The 20,672-nt window shown below is 40.0% G+C and overlaps 1 long non-coding RNA gene across 2 annotated transcripts in view; it reads right to left on the bottom strand.

The window, feature by feature from the left end:
• LOC110205149 (uncharacterized) overlaps positions 1-20,672 on the bottom strand; it is a 208,151-nt gene that overhangs the window by 92,475 nt on the left and 95,004 nt on the right. For both annotated transcript variants that reach the window (XR_002323513.2, XR_002323514.2), the window contains exons 4-5: positions 4,633-4,704; positions 2,388-2,534 (exon numbers count right to left, since the gene is read on the bottom strand). This is a non-coding gene — a long non-coding RNA (uncharacterized LOC110205149). The remainder of the gene's footprint in view (positions 1-2,387; positions 2,535-4,632; positions 4,705-20,672) is intronic.

Here is a 20,672-nt window from a genome sequence, read left to right on the forward strand (position 1 = left end):
ATCTGGAGACTCTCATCATCAATGTGCCAAAAGAGGACAAACTTCTTATTCTGGGTGACTTTAATGCCACAGTAGGTACAGATTATCAGACTGTTGGGAAGAATAGTCAGAAACAGCAATAGCAATGGTCATTTACTACTGAAAACTTGCATATCTCCTGACCTTCTCATCATTAATACTGTCTTCTGTTGACATAAACACAATAAAACTTCATGCATATATCCTCACAGCAAACATTGGCATTTAATGTCCTATGTCACTGTAAGGAGAAGAGACAGACAGGATATGAGAGTGATGGTGAAATGTGGCACAGAGCACTATCACTGTTGCTCTTTAATGCATTTTAGAATCTAGTAGGACAAGTTTTTTTGTTTCGTTTTGGTTTTTTTTTTGCCAAAAGACTGGGTTGATCATCTAATTCAAAATCTAATCCATCTTTTTAAAAAAAATTAAATTTTCTTTTTCATTCTTAATTTAATAATCCTCAATGCACACAAATATACTGAACAGTATCATCAAAAGCAAAGAACTAGCCTGACCTGAAATGGAAAAACACCAGAGGCCTTTCCAAAAGGATCAGATTAGTAAAGCAAGGATATTTACTGTTACCAATGCATTCTTTGATACCATGGTTCTTCTTTGGAAGCCAGGAGAATAAGCTAAGCTTGACAGAGAATATATATCACTTGAGGCATTAGGCAAAAGCATCTTGAACTAAAACTTGAGTGGACTTCAGTCTTAGAAGCTTTAATCACAAAATACCAACAAAAACTGCCCTAAAGTTGGAAAGAACACTGAATAAGGGTCAGGTTGGCAAGGTTAACAAAAAAAAGAAGTCCAAATTTCAGAAGAGTAAGTAGGAAAGTAGGCACATTAATGCACTGTTGGTGGATCTGTGAATGGGCCCAGCCATAGTGAAAAGTAATTTGGAACTATGACCAAAATTTTGCTAAACTGTGCCTACCCTTTAATCTAGTGATACTACTACTAACTCTGTACCAAAGAGATCAAAGAAAAAGGAAAAGGACCCATATGTATGCATAAGGTGATACAAATGTATAGAGATTTCAAATATGGTCTCTTATCCTTCCTAGCCATGTGATCATGGACAAGTCACTTAACCTCTGCTTGCCTCAGTTTCCTCAACTGTAAATGGGGATAGTAATAGCACCTACCTTCCAGGATTTTTGTGAGGATTGAATGAGATAATATTATAAAGTGCTGAGCACACAGTCACCATTATATATATGCTATTATTATATGTACAAAATATTTATAGCAGCTCTTTTTGTGGCGGCAAAAAATTGAAAAACAAGGTAGTACCTATTAATTGGGAAACTGATAAATAAAGCATAGTATATGAATGTAATGGAATATTATTATGCTGTATAAAATGAATGGTTTTAGAGAAACTTGGGCCAAACCAGAATAATTTATAGTATAACAACATGTTATAAATGAACAGTTTTGAAATACCTTAGAACTCTGCTCAATTCAGTGACCAATCATGATGCCAGAGCACCAGTGACGACAAATACTATTCATCTCCTGACAGAGTTAACAGACTTAATATATAGAACAAGACACACAATTTTTAACACAACCGATGTGGGAATCTGTTTTGTTTGGCTATACATATTTGTTACACAGATTTTGTCACTGCTGCATTGTTGCTGTTGTTTTAATGGGAGGAACAAATAATTGCCTGTTCATTTTTAAAATATAATTTAATTTTAAAAAAACAGTCTCTGCCTTTAAAGAGCTTACATTATACTGAGGGAGACAACATGTATAGGTATTACTATATTAAGAATGTATACAAAATACGTATATAAACACTAATCAATCAAGAGTTTCAAGTGAAATGTCTATGAAAACATTTTGAAAACTACTCAGTACTATATGTGTGTAAGAGGCCATCATCATTATCATTATCATTATTATGCTATGTCATCATCATTTACATACCATACATCATCATCATTATTATAATCTCTGTCAGAGGCTCTCAGGACATGCAGGACCTGAGTATACTTTAGGATAGCAGTTCTGAACCTTTTTCATGGACCCCCTGGCCAATCTGACAAAGCTTATGAACTCCTCAGAATACTGTTTTTAAATGCATAAGATAAAATACATAAGACTACAAAGGAAGCCAATTATGTTGAATTCAGTTATGACATTTTTAAAAAAATAAGTTCACGGACCCCAGGTTAAAAAAACCCTAACTTTAGGGGATTTTCTTATTTCTCTTGGCTCAGGAAACCTAAAAAAATGTATGTATCATATCCCCTAGCATGCTGAGACACACTCTGTGATATAGTGGAAAGCGCAATGGATGTTGGGTCTCAAAGACCGTGGCTCAAATTTCCACCGCTGTCACTTACCTGGTGACTGTAGAAAAGTTACTTCACTTCTGTGGACCACACATACACATAAGTCTTGCTGATGTCTAATGATCCAAGTGGAAATGGTGGCTTATTTTTCTTCTTTCTCTCTTCCCTTCCTCCTATTCTTCAAGTCTTTCCCCAGGTCTATAGGCATAGGAAGGATTTTAGTCAAGGCAAGGAAAAATCTCTATGGTTTTCATATCTTTCAGTAACATCTCCCCTAAGCAAAATGAGGGCTGAATCTATAGAAGTTTCATTCTATTTCTCAGCAAGACTTCTTTTTTAAATCTCTACCATTTGCAAACCCTGCTAAGCATGCTTTCTGAGTAGATGCCATTCATTTCCCTCAGTCTTTCATTGGGAAAGAGGAAAGGGAGAAAATAAATTCTATTACTTGTTATAATAACAATTATTATATATCATATATTATTACTTATTAGCAGTATAGTGTAGCAGATAGTTACAATATATAATTATATATACATAATTATAATAATATAATCACATTAAATAGTAATATTGATATTATTTATCATTATAATTGATAATAATTAGAAACAGTCAAAAATTATACAAATTAGAATATATGTCTGTCTTGCTTTAATTACAGATTTTTAGAAATGATCTCTGCCATAGGCCACTGACTCAACTTAGAAATTACTTTTCAAATGGTAAGGTATAAAGGTACCTGAAAGGGGAGACATTTCCCCAACTTCCCCTCCTAGCACAAAAATGTCTGAGCAGAACCACGAAAGATGGAAGATGCACTATATATGTGGGCTATATTATATATGCCTATGTGGGAAAACATGGACAGACATTGCATGGGATGAAAATGCATGAGAGGTTGGGTTGATGATTTTTTTAAAGTAGCAAAAGAAAAGATGAACAGAAGTTATAGATATTTCACACTCTTCCTCTAGCTTAGGGACAGCCTGTGCCACTGAGGAAAAATGCATAGTAAAGAGCAGAGAAGCAAGAAGCCAAACTCTGGGGCTCAAAGAAGCAAGCTCACAGAATGGGGGAACCTCCCTGAGGATGCCTCCAATCCCCACAAGAGGAGACCAGAATAGCTGTCCTGCCATTCTCCTCCGCCCCCATCACCTACAGACTACAGTGGAAATAGTGTTGGATTTGGATTCAGAATACTTAGATTAAAAATTCAACACTGCTACTTACTCAGTGTGTGACCCTGAGCAAATCACATCAGCTGTCTAGCCTTAGCTTCCTCATGTACAAAATTAGAAGATATATATATACACACAACATACACATATAAATACATGTGTGTATACATGTACGCATATGTTTCTATAGGTACACACATATATATACACATATATATTCTCTAAGCTATTTTCTAGTTCTCACCTATGACCCTATGATCCCTCCTATACTTCTTCCCAAGTCTATTTACCTTTGGTTTGGCCATTAGCAAAACCTGGGTTTATAGGAAGTATGACCTTGAGAGAGAAAAGAAATGGCCCTAAAGACTGACAGAAGCAGAGGAAGACCTTGTTCCCAACTCCTCCATTGCCAATAATTTATCATAAGATCAAGGGTAAAAAAGCCTAAATCCCTCTAACGGATCTCAAGATCATGGCATATGAGTATCAACTGAAGAAATTGGGGGTATTTAGGCAGGAAAAGACTTGGAGGAATGTGATAAGTGTCTTCTAGTATTTGAAGGGCTGTAGGGTAGGAGGGAAAAGACTCTTTTGTTTGGTCTCCTGAACTAGAAGCAATGGGTAGAAGTTTCAGAAAGACAAATTTAGGTTTGAGGTAAAGGGGGAAAAAAACTGTCTTACAACCAGAGCTCTTTAAAATTATAATACTGTAAACCACTTCAGGAGCAAGTAGGTTCTCTCTCACTGGAAATTTTTAAGCATAGGTTAAATGATCACTTGTAACAGAGGCAATTCTCAGCCAGGTATAGACTGGATTGAATTCTGGGATTCATAGATGAAATGAGAGAAGGGACCTTTATAACCTTTTGAGTGATATCTCCTTACATTTGAGGTTATATAAAATGGTGCTTATAATCCTTGCCTAACCTAATTCATGTGGTTGTGAGGAAACCACATTGCAAATCTTAAAACACCATAGAAACAGGAATTAGTAATATTATTCATTCAAGAAATAGTCAAAGGATACAAACTATTAGAAATCATATGAAAGACTGCTCCAAATCACAAAAAAAAAGAAATACAAATCAAAACAACTTCAAGGTTTCACTTCCTACCCAGCAAAGCAGCAGGATGACAGGAGATGGAAAACATCGGTGGTGGAGGAGCTGGGCCACAGGAAGGCAGGTCTATTAAAACATGGTAGAGTTGTGAATGAGTATAACCATTACAGAAAGCAATTTGGAATTACGCTTTTTAAAAAATGATCAAACTATCCATACTCTGACCCGGGGATTCCACTGATAAGCATGTACTTGAAGGAAGTTAAAGATAAGAAAGATCCAATATACACTAAAATATTAAAGGCCAAACTTTTTATGGTAGCGAAGAATTGGAAACAAGGCAGATGCCCAAAGATTGGGGAATGACTAAAAAAACGGTGTTACATGAATATAATGGAATATTACTATGCCTTAAGAAATAATAAATATGAAGAAATAAAAAAGGGAAGGTTTATATGAACTGATGCAGAATAAAGTAAGCAGAATCAGGAAAACAATATGTAATAACCATAACAATGTAATGGGAAAAAAATTGAACCTTACATAATTAAAATGACCAAGGACAGACCCAAAGAAGAGTTGAGAAAATGTACTTCCTTCCTTGTTAAAAAAAAGGCAGAATACTGTTGATATGGAATATTGTACATACTATCATATACTTAATATGTTGTTGGGTTTGCTGGACTGCTTTTTCTTCTTTTTATATCTTTGTTACAAGGGAGGGAAGGGAAGGAGAAAAGATATATTTAGAAATTAATCTGATGTAAAATAAAAGGTATTTTTTAAAAAGGCTTAAATTTTCATCCATTAAAATCTTCTTCCTGTGACTCATCCTGAGGTGGGAGTAACTCTGAGTTCTTGAAAGCTGCGCCAGTAGAGTATAAATCTATTAAGTCCCACCACAATGGAAAGGCTTCAACTACAGACCCAGTGACACAGAGTTATAACCCGGATGGAGTCACTTGGGTTTTACCTCACAGCACTGAAATTAGGAGGGTTCCAACACCACTATCCTGGGGCACATTTTCTCCACAATCTCCCCACCCAACATCCGAGGTGAGTGCCCGCATAGCCTACCCCACCCTCATCAATAGAGCTTTGTCAAAGAGGGAGTCTCCTCCCCGCCCATGGTTTGGGGTGGTGCAGGGATGGGGGTGGGTGGGTAGGGTAGATGCCTAGGTGTTTTATTGTGCTACTTCCCCTTAGGCCCCACCCAAAGAAAGCTCTGCTCTCAGCCTAGCTCTTCCACCCTTACTCCAGGAGCAAAAATTCATAATGACAGCTACCATACACTAGAAGGCTGGCCACTAGGAGATGAAGATTTTGCTGGTCAAGGAGTAGTTGAAGGAGCAATCACACTGAAGCTATCACAGATCTTCTGAATTATTGTTATCAGTAATAGCAGTAGCATTATGTGCTAGCATGATTACAATCTATCTCTGGAAAGGTTATACCAGGCACATTAAGCTCTCTTTGGTCATAGACATGTTATTCGGTCATTTTTCAGTTGTGTCCAACTCTCCATGACCCTGTTTGGGGTTTTCCTGGCAAAGATACCAGAGGAGTTTGCCATTTCCTTCTCCAGGTCATTTTACAGATGAGGAAACGGACAAACAGGGTTAAGTGACTCGCCAGGGTAACAGTTAGTAAGCGTCTGAGACCAGATTTGGATTTAGGAAGATGAGTCTTCCTGACTCTAGGCCCGTGCACTAGGGCATCCCCTAGCTGCCAGTGGGACATAGCAGTTACCCAATTAGCTCCTGCTCACATAAGAGTTAGTAGGTGGGGACTTGATAGTAGCTAAACAGGGAGAGGTTGTTGGAATGATTGGCTGTAGATCACAGGGCTTCCTGATTAGCTGAGAGTAAGCCTGGGATTGTAACTCCAAGGAATGAATTTAGGCCAGGGGCTAGACCAAAAGCACATGGGCAAGAGGGAAGGAGAAAGATGGGGTTTTGGGGGGTTTTTTTGGGTTAGGCAATGGGGTTAAGTGATTTGCCCAGGGTCACATAGCTAGTAAGTGTTATATGTGTCTGAGATCGGATTTGAACTCAGGTCTTCCTGAATCCAGGGCTGGTACTCTATCCATTGCGCCACCTCGCTGCCCCTAGAAAGCTCTATTCTTTTAAATGGCAATAGGACCCTCTTGTGCCTTGGGAAGACTCAGGGGAGGGAAAAGTGTTAACTAGGTAAGATAGTCTAGGAAGATTGGGAATCATCGAGTCTGGGTTGGGTGGAATTCTTTTAGATGTCCTTTTAATCATTTGAACCTTAATTAGTTCTTTAAATATATTTTCTTTTATAAATACTCCAGAGAAAGTATGCTTGTGGTCTAGAGAATGTGGCAGGAGGGCTACCAGAGAAAGAAGAGTTGGGGTTCCCTAGACCACACTTTAAAGACTACTGCTCTAGGGTTTTAAAAGGGGAAAGAATCATTTGCATACAGTACTTTGTTAAGCTATCATAGATTCAACTTGTAATTCCCCTCTTCCTTGGAACCCTGGGGAAATCTCCAAATATAGCTTGTGTCTCTTCTTCCCATTAAGATTCTTATCTCCTGGGGAAAAGGCCTCTCTCCTCTTTGCTGAGATGGAAAGCTATGAGTGTAGAATATTGCATAACCAATAAGACTTGGTTGATATATTAATTAGTTTTGCTAAACTGCTTTCCCCCCTCTTTCTTTTTTATTCTTTGTTATGAAGAATGGTTCACAGAGGAGGGGAGGGGAAGGATACATTTGAAAGTGAAGGTGATGTAAAATCAAAAGATATCAATAAAAATAAAAATTTTATTAAAAAAATTTTCCTTCTCTGCCTCCCATGACCCAAAAGTAAACTGCATTTATAATGTAGTTTAGATACATTTACTATTTTATATAAATCTACATATGTGAATGGTATGTCCCCTGATAGAATATAAGCTCCCTGAGGGCAGCTCCAGTTTTGCTTTCATCAGATCCTAACACATACTGGGTGCTCAATAAATGGTTGCTGATTGACTGATTTTCTTTTTGTGCTGTGTGCCTATAGCTTGCCTAATACCTAGCAAAGAGTACAATGTGCACTAGGAGCTCAGTAAGTATGTGCTGGTTGATATTAGTCAAGGAAAGTAAGCTCAGTCCTGATCTCTGCTCTAAAATCGTCCTAGCTCCTGGTTTTCTCATCTATAAAAGGAGGCCAGTTATTGAGGACGCTGAGTGAGACCATGGTGAGGAGATACTTTGGACTAAGCGTAAGCAACAAAAAAAACATCAGAAAAATAGCTCATGTTCCTTGTTTAGTCCAGTCCCTGCCAAGCAGAACTGGTTTTATCCTGGTGAGCTAAGAGTTCCACATCCCAGCCCCATTCCCATAAAATGTATGGGAGCTTAGCCAACTGGATGACTGTGGGCTGGGGCCCTCTGAAGGTTCTAAGGAATCATAATAACTTAATAGCCCCAAATATAGGACTGATTTTGAATCTCTGTATCCATCACCCATAGCCCAGCTAATCTGGAAAATCATCTGGTTTGCTCTCATTATACCAATTATTTTTGGGTCTCCTCCCTGGGCAAGATCCACATTCACTTTTCTGCCCACCTTGTAGAGAAATATGTATTTATAATTATCATAGGTTAAAAAAAACCTATGATAATTTCAAATATATATATTTCTCTATAATTCTAATTCTAGCCAGTATCCTATTATGGCTCCTAAGAGGAAATACAGATGAAATACAAAAGGTTGAGTTAAAAACACATACACACAATTAGAAGGAAAAAAAAGGAAATTCCCTACTGGTAGCCAAAGATCATTTGAGAATGAGAAAACCTATAATCAAGAGAAAATGTAATATGGGATACTTCATGTTGGATTAAGTGTACCACATAGTTGAAAAATAGGGCTGTAGATAGAAAGCAAATGTTCAAACATCTTCACTCAGTGACCTCGAAATTTCCACCCAGCTCTTAATCCATTTGTCCTAACTCAGTTTAGAACTGACAGGTTTGCAAATGAGATTGTATTATCTGTCAACATTGTTCAGGGCCCCCCTGGAACCTAGCAGGTCTGAAGGATTCCTTTGGCAGGAGGGAAATACATATCTGTGAAGTATAGTGGGAAGAGCTTTGGATTTAGAGACAGGGGACCTAGGTTCCAATTTTACTTCTGCTACTTACAACCTGTGTAACCCCAGACAAGTCAATTGCCTCCTCAAAGTCTCAGTTTCTTCCTCTAAAAAATGTGAGGGTCAGACAAGATGAGCTCTAAGGTCCCTCCTACTTGCTGTAATATTCTACACTCATGTGATACTGTGATTTCCATTTCTCATAGCAACAGACATGGCTGAAGGAACCATCCTACATCTTTTAGGAAGCCTAAACTAACTGAGACAGGGTCTCTTGGTAGATGGGCAAGAAGTAAAAATCAAGGAATCATGGAGTCATTAAGGGGGGAAAATGCTTATAGGCCAGTTACTTTCATATCATGCTGGGCCCCCTTAGAACAAGATCACAGAATTTAAAGCAGAAAGGGACCTCATAGTACACAGCAAAGAACAAAAAAAACTTACAAGGAAGCAAAGATGCATAGCTGTCAACACAATGTGTAGTATTTATTATACAGGCTCCCTTGAAATGGAAATGTATTGCTATATATTTTGAATCCTCTCTTATGTTCTGTTGTGCATGTGACATGCCTTTTTTCCCTTTTCTTATTTTGTATTTAAGTTTCAATATTTAAGTTTGTTTCTTCTATTTTTTGTTGTATATTTAAGTTTTAGTAATAAAAAAGAAAAAAAAAAAGGGACCTCAGAGATCATCTCAGAGTTCAACCCTCTTCGTTTTGTATAGGAGGAAACTGAAAGTATGAGAGTGTCACCAGATCTCTTGAAAATTCCACTTAAGTTAGTAAGAAGAAACTAAACTCTATTCTTTCTAAACCTCAGGTTTTAAAAAATGCAACTATGCACATAGATATGCCATTTAACTATCTGTTCATTTGTCTGCCGGATTGGTTATGATTTTCCATACCTCTCTCTAACCAATGAGCTCAAAAATCTGAGAAGTGTCATTAGATCATGGCCCACAGTTCTCCATTTTCTCTCTACCCCATTCATAGAAATGACAAATTTAGATGCCTGACTCCCAACCATTAATACCAAGAAAGTATGATGTAGCAGAAAGATAACACTGGATTAAGAGTCAGTAGATTTGGGCTATGCCCCCCCCCTTTTTTTTTTTTTAAATCTTGGGCAATGATAATAATAGCTGACTTTCCTAAATGGTTTTATGCTTTACAAGGCACTCCATATGTATGAACTCATTTGATCTTCACAGCTATCCTACTAGGCAGCTTATAAAGAGATAATTATCCCCATTTTATAGATATGGGAACTGAGCCTGAATGAGTTTAATGTGGCACGTCCACTAGTAAGTCACTTCTTTTTCAGGGAGGTTGGGGGGGGGGGCTTCAGTTTCTTTTGTAAAATGAGGCGAATGGGATTAAGTATTACTGTTATGTGGTTTTCTGCTTCCAGATAATCAATATCTGTAGCATTAAAAAGGGAAAAATGTTGGGTGACTTGCTTGGTCCTTCCTCATTTGTTAGTGGAGCTACTTTTACCCAAGATAGACACAGTATAATCTGTGCCTCATCCACTGACACCAGGCAGGTTAAGTGATTTGCCATGAACTTAGCTTCCCTTTTGAGTATGTGCTTCATCCTCTAGGGCATTACCAGAGGTGAAATCACTTGTCACCCCCAGGTAAAGGAAGAGACCAAAGGACTACAGCTGCATGAGAGTGTGGGGGGGGGTGGGGCAGGAAGAGGGTGGCTAGGATGGTGAGGGGCCTGGAAACCATTCACATGAAGGAATTAGCTGGAGGAACTTGAGGGGTGTGTGTGTCAGGGTTTAGCCTGAAGAAGAGACAGCTGTCTTCAAGTATCTGAAGGAATGTCATGTGGGAAAAGGATTAGACTTGTTCTGCTTGGCCCTAGAGGGAAAACTCAGAGCATTAGATGAGAGTTTCAGAAAACATTTTGGCCTCATCTAAAAGGAGAAATTCCTTTTTTATGGGGTAGCTAGGTGGTTCATTGGATAGAATGCTGGGCCTGGAGGGTCCTGTGTTCAAATCCTGTCTCAGCTACATACTAGCTGTGTGACCCTGGGCAGGTCATGTAAGCCCCTGTTTGCCTCAGTTTCCTCATCTGTAAAATGGGAATAATAATAATAATAATGATAGTACCTGTCTCCCAGAGTGGTTGTGAAAATCAAATGCAATTATAATTATAAAGTACTTAGCATAGTGCTTGGCACATAGCAAGCACTATGTAAATGTTATTATTGTTCATTAGAGCTGTCCAAAAATAGAATGGTCTCCCATGTAAGGGACTGGGTTCCCATTACTAAAGGGTAATACAGAGAATATTCATGCTTCAAGTATGAGTTGAACTAGATGCCCTTTGAGATCTTGTTCAACTCTAAGATTCTAGGAAGGAAAAAAACAAGCATTTTTTAAGCACCCACTGTGTGCCTCATTGTTTAGTCATTTTTCAATCACGTCTAACTCTTCATGAACCCATTTAGGGTTTTCTTGGCAAAGCTACTAGAGTGGTTTGCCATTTCCTTTTCCAGTTCATTTTACAGATGAGAAAACTGAGGCAAACAGGGTTAAATAACTTGCCCAGGATCACACAACTAGTAAGTATCAGAGGCCAGATTTGAACTCAGGAAGAGGAATCTACCTGACTTCAGGCCTGGCACTCTATTCACTGCACCACCTAGCCACCCCATGTGCCTAGTACATTACAAACATTTTTCATTTGATCCTCATAAACAACCCTGGGAGGTAGGCACTATTATTATCCCCATTTTACAGTGAAACAAACTAAGGTAGATAGGAATAGGAACAAACTGACTTGCCCAGGTTCATAGAGGTAGTAAATATCTGAAGTTGGATGTGAGCTCTGGTCCTCTTGACTCCTGGCCCAGCTCTCTCTGTCTACTGCAACATTTGGTGTCAGAAGACAGATGTAGATTCACATCTTGTCTCTGCTACTTGTTTCCTGTGAGATGTAGGTTAAGGGACTTACCTTATTTGGGGCTCAGTTTCCTCCACTATAAAATGAAGGGGCTGGGCAAGATGGCTTCAGAGGCTGCTTCCAGCCCTAACTCTGTAAGCCTATGGCAATGCTGGGCATGACCGCAGCACAGGGACTACCAAACAAAATCAGTAACATCACATCGAAGTCTCACAGCAGAGGATTTGTGCCACTACCTCAAGGGCAGTAAGAGTTCAAGGAAAAGCTCCGAGAACCAAGCTCATGGGTACCGCTGCACAGCCCTGAGGGACTGTGCTTTGCTGCATGGCTGCCATGTAGGGCTCTTGGGACATAGGATTGTCACCTGATGACCTCCATCATCCCTAAAGGAAGAACTAGAGGAAACAGGATTTCGAGCTGCAGCCTAAGGGATTTAGAGTATTCAGAAGCTAAAAGTAAGAGAGATTTTTAATAGTAGCTCATGTGTCTGAGGTTTGAGCACTTAAAGGTTTACAAAATGCTTTACTCAGAACTCTCCTACAATGCAGTATGTAGCTAAGTGATCTCTCCTTCATCATATTCCTTACAATGCTTACTTTAGACCTGACCTTTGGCTTCATTACACTCTACCTTATATTATATGTTTTTTTCCTTCTGTCTATACCGTATTTATCTAATATAGTTTGATTTATATATATGGTCTTTCCCACCTAGAAAGTCAGGTCTTTGAAGACAAGAACTGTTTTAACTTTTTCCCCATCACCGTAAGCCCATTGAGGGGACAGACTGCTATTTAAAACAAAACAAAACAAAACAAAATCTTGGTACAACACTTAGCATATGATAATGCATATCATAGGCACTTGATAAATGTTTATCAAATTGCCATTTTCCCAGTTCTTCTAGGACCTACTGAAGAAGGCCGCGTTCCTAGAGTTCTTAAATAATAGTAGTTTATATAGTGTAATGTAGGTGCTATTATTATCCTTCTTTTAGATGAAGAAGCTGAGGCTTAGGATAAGTGACTTGCCCAGGTCACATAGCTAGTAGGTGTCTGAAGCCATACCTGAACTCAGGCCTTCTTGATTCTAAGTCAACACTCTGTGCTCTATCACCTAGCTCCAGGTGGAGTGTAAAGGGTTGAATTACATAACCTCCCAGTTTCTTTCCATGTCTAAGAATCTATGGCCCCACTCTAAATCTGCCTCCAAGTCTTCCCTTCTTGTAATGTGTTCTACAGAAAGCTGAGGGATCTCATGACAAGGGGAAAGAAGAGGGAAGCACTTTGTTATCTCTGCCATAAATGTTCCTGATGAAATATGCTTCTTGGTTTTTCTGCAAGCCATTTGTGCCAAAATAGACACACTGTTTATCTCCACTGCATAGCCCTTCTAGCGACAGCTCGGGGCTTTGGGACAAACACCCTGGAGGGATTCTGCCTGCCCCACCCCCTTGCCTGGAGGGGCCTTGGGGCTCCATCAGCTTACGGGTGGGGAAGTAGCAGACAGCAATCAGCTGGTTCCAATCGAAATGAGGATATCAGTTTTAAGCGGCTGACCTAACCACATGTGACAAAAGTGATTTATGTTTTTCTTTCACCAATTTGCTTTCTGTGTTTGTGAAAGGAATCTGCTTAGCTGGCTGCAAAAGGGAATTTTTTCTCCCTCTAATAGTCTGCCCTCTGAAAAAGAGGTCCTACTGTAGTACCCGGAACCCAAGGAGGCTTCCTCCCCAGAAGCGAGAAGAGAAAAGTAATAAAAAGGAGAGCCAAGTGATAGAAAAGTTTTCCATATTTTGCTAGAAGCTATCTGGCTTGGTCAGCAATGACAGCACTCATCTCAACCCTCCCTCCTTTCAAATACACAATCTTCACATCCCCACCCAACTCTAATTTTCACTTTATTCAATATGCAGTTTACTATATCTTGCCCCTTGAGGTTGTAGCTTTTCTAAGAGATATCGTAGTATAGCAGAAACAACACTGGATTGGTAGTTAGGAAACTCAGGTCTTGGGCCTAGCTCTGCCACCTGTTTGACCCCTGACAAATTTCCTCTTGGCCTCAATTTCTTCATCTGTAAAATGGACTCCTTCTACCAGAATCACATAATCTGCAAGTTGGAAAGAACCTGAGATGCCATCTAATTGAATGTATATCTGAAAGAGAACCCCTTTTACAGCTTATCTGTAGCATAAAGGACTCCGGGGGGTGGGGAGATGGATATCTTTCTATAATAGGTCTTGCTTCTATTTTAAGGCCTCCAATAAGGGGGAACCCACCACCACCTTCCAAGGCAGCCCATTCCACTCTTAGATGGCTTTAATTCTCACATCCAGCCTAAATGCGACGTCCACTAATTTCTACTAGTTCTCTCAAAGGCAAAAAAAAAAAAAGAAATTAGTTTAATCTCCCTGCCACATGACAGATAGTGAGTTACTTGAGGTCCATTCCAGCTTGCACATTCTCTAGTTTTAATTGACGCATATTCCTGATGCAGAGTGAAGTAAGCAGAGCCAAAAAAGAGCAATGTACACAATGACTATAACAATGTGCAGCTACCAAACAATAGAAAATGAATGCTGTAGAATTACAAAGAACAAGCTTGGATACATAGGAAAGATATGATGACCCCCCCCTTCTCATTCCTTTGTAGAGGTGGAAGGTCCATGGATGTGGAATATTGGATGTATTTTCAGACTTTTTTGATTAGTGTTGATGAGGGTTTTTTTTCCCTATTCCTACTTTTTTCCTCTCTTTTTTTAAATCAAAAAATACTCTTTGTTATATGGGATGGCTTTCTGGAAAGGGGGAAAAGGGGAAAGATACTGGTAGACATTTTAGCTATGCAAAAATAAAAGATATTAATAACAATTTTTTTTAAATTGCTGTGTGAACCCAGGTTGATTTAAAGTATATGTGTCCTGTTCTATTCCCTTCATCATCCCAGTCACTGTCTTCTGGACACCTTCCAGCCTCTCAGTGTCCTTCCTAAAATTCAATACCCAAAGCTGAACACAGTGCTTCAGATGCAGTCTGCCTAGGGCAGCATTCAACAGGTTTCTAAGCCCTGGCATAACCTGGTATAGCTTCAGAGTGGGAAAGTGAACACAAAGATGATAAGAACACAGCCATAACAGGAAGCCTCTCAATGAAAGAAAGGAAGGTGTGTCCTCCTTTTTCTATATTCATCCTTATCTCTCTCTCCTCCTCAAAAGAGAGTGTAGCCAAGAGTTGTGCACACAGTGGTTGTTCAGCCATTATGACTGATGTCCCAACTTCTCTTTTCCCCTAGATACAAAAGGGGGAGGACATAAGGACAGTGGGAGCAAAGCACAGAGATGGTGCAAATCAGTGTCTGTTTGGGAGTCAACAAGGTGGAAAGAAGCCTATTTTAACAAAAGAATAGAATATGCGGAGGAGAATAACATGAGATAAAGCCAGAAGGGTAGAATAATTTAGATCACAGCTCTACCCCACTCAAATAGCCCAGGGATCTGGGTGAAATGGAGAACCAACAAGATTGTAAAAGGCCTTGAATACCAGGAAAAATAATTTAGACTTTACTTAATAGACAATAGAGAGCTGCTGAAATTTTCTTTAGCAAAGTAAAATGACCAGACCAATATGAAGGTTGCACTAATAATTAAATTTGGTAAATATTTATTATGTGCCTACTGTTTAGAGAACGGAGCATGGCATAACGAATAGGACACAGATCCTGGAGTCAGGAAGAACAGGGTTCAAATCCTGCCTCAGATTCTTTCTAGCCTTTGACCCTGGATAAGTCATTTTATCCCTCTGAGCCTCAGTTTCCTTGTCTGTAAAATAAGGGGGTTGGATTTGATGGTGTCTCAGGGTCTGTTCTAGCTCTAGCGTACGACGCAAGGAACCAAGAATAGAATCACAAAAAAAAAGTCCCTGCCCTTAAGGACCTTATATTCGATCAGGGATTTATGATGAGCACCCACAAAAATAAATACAAGGTATGAGTTGGAAAAGAACTCTAAAATTAGGGGGATTAGAAAGTGGCGCCTGAGCTAAGCCTTGAAGGAAGCCAAGAATTCTAAGAGATAGACAGAGGTAAAGAGGGAATACATTTCACGTATTAGTCAAGTCAACAAGCATTTATTAAGCACCTACTATGTGCCAAGCACTGTGTAAAATTCTAAGGATACACACACAAAAAAAGGGCAAAAAAAAAGTCCCTGTTCTCAAGAAACTCACAATCTAATGGTGGGGACAGCGGGGGCGGAGAGACAACATGTAAACAAGGAAATAATCATTTATTAAGTATCTACTATGTGCCAGGCACTATGTTAAGCACTTTTATGATCCTCACAACTACCCTGGGAGGTAGGTGCTGTTCTTATTCCCATTTTACACTGGGGCAAACTGAGGCAGAGAGAAGTTAAGTGACTTGCCCAGAGTCACACAGCTAGTAAGTATCTGAAGCTGAATGAACTCAAGGCTTCTCAAGCGCCATGCTCTCTGTCTGCTGGGCCACCTACTTGCCTCTACATACAAAGAACATATATACAAGATAGATTGGACATCATTGTAGGAGGAAGGCATTAGCATTAGGAACAGTCTGTGGAAGGCTACCAAGATGGAAGATGGAATGCCAGGGTGGGGGACTGTGAAGCAGATCAGTTTGGCCAAAATATCAAGTATGTGAAGGGAAGTAGGGTTTAGTATGAGGGATGGACACCAGGGATGAGTTAAGAAAGCAACGCTTAATAGCATTCTGCTGTATTTCACCCCCACAAGTCAGTCCAGTCTTCTAAGCACAAGGTGATATCTTTGAACCACTGAGGACAACTGCATGGTCAGGATTTAGGGTCCATAGCCCACAGAATGGGCTGTTCTCAACCCATTTCTAGCCTTGGAACAATGGTAAAACAAGCACCATTGTCCCTTCCAAGTGATCTTAAAACGCTGCCCCAGGAGGGCTCTGAGCACTGGAGTGTCAGAGATGGCATCTCTTTTAGTTAAAAAATAAATTCCTTGTATTTTTCTCAGGGGAAAGGCCATTGGGCCCCCAGGGTTTTGAGGTAAATCCACTCCACTTGGTGAATTTCCTGTTGCATTTCCAATTGGATATGGCTATCTCTTTGACTTCCTCTCCTAAACCACAGTGCTGTGCACCTGTTCCATATCTTCCAGGAATCACCCCAGAGGCAGAGGCAATTTTCGGGAGCTGCTACAGAAATCCACAAAGTGGTTTGGGTGATGTGCCACAAAGCCTCTCAGGCTTGCCCCTCTGGATGCTAGCCTTCAATGACAGTTGCATTCACTTTTCTTGTAAGCTGGAGTCCAAGGGTGGTAGATGAAGGGAATCTCTGATCAAATCGGGGGGTTTCCTCAACAACTTGATAACAAGTGTGGGGGAGGTGGATGTGAGCTCCCAGCATAGAGCTGTGGGCAGAGAGAGATGAGCAGGCTCAGAGAACCCAGCTAACCCATGAACTAACAGTGCCTGCATTCTATCATATTATTGGGTTCTTTAGAAAATGCCTTGATTTGATCAAGGGGCTCTCCTGTTCCCCCTACTTTACAAAGCATTAGATGTAAAGCACTTCACAAATCTTAACTCACCATGAAAGGGTCAGCTATTACTATTGTTGTTATTATTAGGCTTAAGGGATGGTGAGGGCTAGATAAAAGATGCCTAACTATAGCAGAGTTAGAGGAATAAAGACAGGAGTGGCACTAGAGCACTGCATCTAGAGGCAGAGGATCCGGGTTCAAATCCCTTATAGAATAGTGATCTTTCTGTAACTGGAAGTGATTCAGCAGGGGCTGCATGGCTGCCTGTCAGGGCCAGGTTGGTGGCTCAGTGGAGAGATTGCTGAACTTGCAGGTAGGAGGATCTGAGTTCAAATCCAGCCTCAGATGTTTACTAGCTGTGTGAGCCTGGGGATAATAATTGCACCTGTCTCTCAAAGTTGTTGTGAGGATCAAATGAGAAAGCTTGTAAAGCACAGTCCTTGGCACTTAGTAAATGCTACATAAATGTCAGCTATTATTATTATGTTACAGGTTTAAGAGAAGCAAAAGTTTAGAATTTAGAGAGGGAATAGTACTGCTGAGCTGGGCCCTGAGCCCACTGCCTCTGGAGTGCTATGTTCAGCTCTGGGCACTGCATTTTATTTATTTATTTTTTAAACTTTTTTTAGGCCACTGGGGTTAAGTGACTTTCCCAGGGTCACACAGCTAGTAAGTGTCAAGTGTTCGGTCTGAGGCCAGATTTGAATTCAGGTCCTTCTGACTTCAGGGCCGGAGCTCTATCCACTGTGCCACCTAGCTACCTCTGGGCACTGTATTTCAGCAAGGGTAGTGGTAAGCTGGAGGGCATCCAAAAGACCAGGAGTTCAGCCATTAGGAGAACCGGTTTAAGGAACTGGGGATTTTTAGCAGCTAGGTGGTGCAATGGATAGAGCTCCAGCCCTGGAGTCTGGAAGACATGAGTTCAAATCTGCCTTTAGATACTCACTAGCTGTGTGACCCCCGCCAAGTTATCTAACCTGTTTGCCTCAGGTTCCCCATCTATAAAATGGAGATAATAATCGTACCTACCACCTACCTCCCATGTAGGTGCTTTACTACCGTTGTGAAGATCAAATGAGATAGTAATTGTAGAGTGCTTAGTTTAATGCTTGGCCCAGAGGGAGTGCTACATAAATGGTAGCTATTATTATTATCATTATTAGCCTAGAAAAGAGAAGACTTGGAGGGGGATGGAAATGAAAGCTATGTTTAAGTTTTGAAGGACTGGTATTGTAAAAGCGGCATTAGGCTTATTCTGCTTTGGCCTCAGAGGGAAAAGCCTGGAAGTTACAAAGAGGCACATTTAGGCTCAACCAAAGGAAAAGCTTCCTAAACCTCTAGAGCTATCTCAAAGTGGACTGGGCAGCCTCAGCCTATGGCAGGCACCCTGGTCACTGAAGGCCTTTGACAAAGGCTAAAGGATCCCTTGTTGGCTTTGTTGAGAAGGGATTCATATTGGACTCACTGGCCTCTGAGGTCACTTCCAACTCTGAGATGCTGAATCCTGGCTCTGCTGCTTAGGATGTGGCCCTATAGCAGGTCATTTATCTCTCAGGAGCCTCAGTTTCCTCATTTGTAAAATGAGGGGATTATACTAAAGCAGGGGATTCTTAATCTTTTTTTATGTGCCATAGTCACTTTTGGCAGTCTGGTGAAGCCTTCTCAGAATAGCGTTTCTAATGCATAAAATAAAATAATTGGATTGCAAAGGAAACCAATTATAATGAACTAGTTATCAACATTAAAAAAAAAAAGCTCACAGACCCCACCTTTACACTAGACCACATTAAAGGTTTATTCCAGCTCTAAAATGATGATCCCCAGAAGGCTCCTCCCCTTCCCCCAGACAGAGATGACAGTCTTTTTCACATTGAACAGGTCTGGGATCCTAAGAGCACAGTTTCACTGATTACTATCTCAATAGGAAGAAGTAGGGTCTGTCTAGCTTCTCTTTAAACTGATTTAGGCTCCCAAGGACAAGCATGGTATGTGGAGAGGGAAGGCAGAGACAGCAAGAAGGGAAGAGAGAGAGAGAGCAAGCGAGAGAGAGAGAGACAGAGAGACAGAGACAGAGAGAGAGTAGGCACTGGATTTGGAGTACAAAAGATCCACATTTGAATCCAAGCCTTGCCACTTGTTGGCTTTGTGACCTTGGACAAGTTACTTCTCTCCAGTTTCCTCTTCTGTAAAACAAAAGGGTTTTCTGTAAAACTGGATGATTTCAAAGGTGCATTTTAGCTGTAAGATTCTAAATTTGACTTCTGGTTTGAGACTTCAAGTTAAACTCCCTCCCCATAAAACTCAGCCCAAGGATGTAGATGGAACAGAGAAGTCCTGTTGCTGAGACAGCAGCTAACTCTTCAGCACCAATTCTAATTTGCTTCTTTTTAAAAAGGATTTTCCCTAAGAGGAATGAAGAGACCTGAGCTAAGTCTACATTCTCCCCTAAAAGCCACAGAAATATGTGAAGACTATTAAATTCAGAACCACCATTAATTAGAATGATGCCAGAATTAAAGGATCACACTGGCAGACCCAGAAAAACAAACCCAGCCAGCCCTGACAATGAAAGGGGTGCTTTTCTGCCCCAGACTATCAGGGCACTGGATTCTGTGCCTCCCCAGAATTTCCCTTAAGATTGACATACAGGCCCTCTGGAAAGGAAAAGTATTCTACCTTGTCCCCTCCCTGCCTGCCATCACTTTCTGTCTCAGTAACTCAACTGTTTCAAGAAGAAAAAGCATTGATTTTTTAAAAAATTATTTTTATTTATTTAGGTTACATTTTAAGTTGTGAACTATCTTCCTCCCTCCCCACCCCACACAGAGAAGGCCACTATTTGACATGAATATATAAATATATACATATATATAAACACACACACACATATATACATATATACATATGCGTGTATGGAAAACCATACTTCTATTCATCAGTTCTTTTTCTGGAGGTAGATAGCATCTTCCTTCATAGGTCCTTTGTAGTTGATTTGAGTATTTGTAATACTCAATTTACAATTTATAATACTCAGAATAGCTTAGTCATTCACAATTATTTGTCGACCAATAATGTTGGTTCACTCTTCATTATTTCACACAAGTCTTTTCCATGTTTTTCTAAGATCACTGAGCTCATCTTTTCTTACAGTAAACATTCCATCACAAGCATATACCACAACTTGTTTAACCATTCCCCATTTAATGGGCATCCTTCTTGTTTGGCTTTGGGCAAGTCACTACCCTAGTTTTTTCCTCTATAAGATGAGGGGCTTGGGCCAGATGACCTTTAAGCTCCCTTCCAGCTCTTAATTCTATCACAGGACTGAAAAATCACCCATCCAATCATACATACATAATACAACACCCTTGTTGCCTAGAATGCTTTCCCTCTTTCTCTAAATGAGTATAAATCCTCCCTATCCTTCTGGATCAAGCTCAAGTCCTGCTTCTTTAACCAAGAAACTCCAACCGTACTGATGTTCAGACACATCTTTTTTTTTTTTAAATTCAATTTTATTTTATTTTCA

This window comes from Phascolarctos cinereus, unplaced genomic scaffold (genome assembly GCF_003287225.1).
Source record: "Phascolarctos cinereus isolate Bilbo 61053 unplaced genomic scaffold, phaCin_HiC Scaffold_2;HRSCAF=192, whole genome shotgun sequence".
Taxonomy (NCBI): domain Eukaryota; kingdom Metazoa; phylum Chordata; class Mammalia; order Diprotodontia; family Phascolarctidae; genus Phascolarctos; species Phascolarctos cinereus.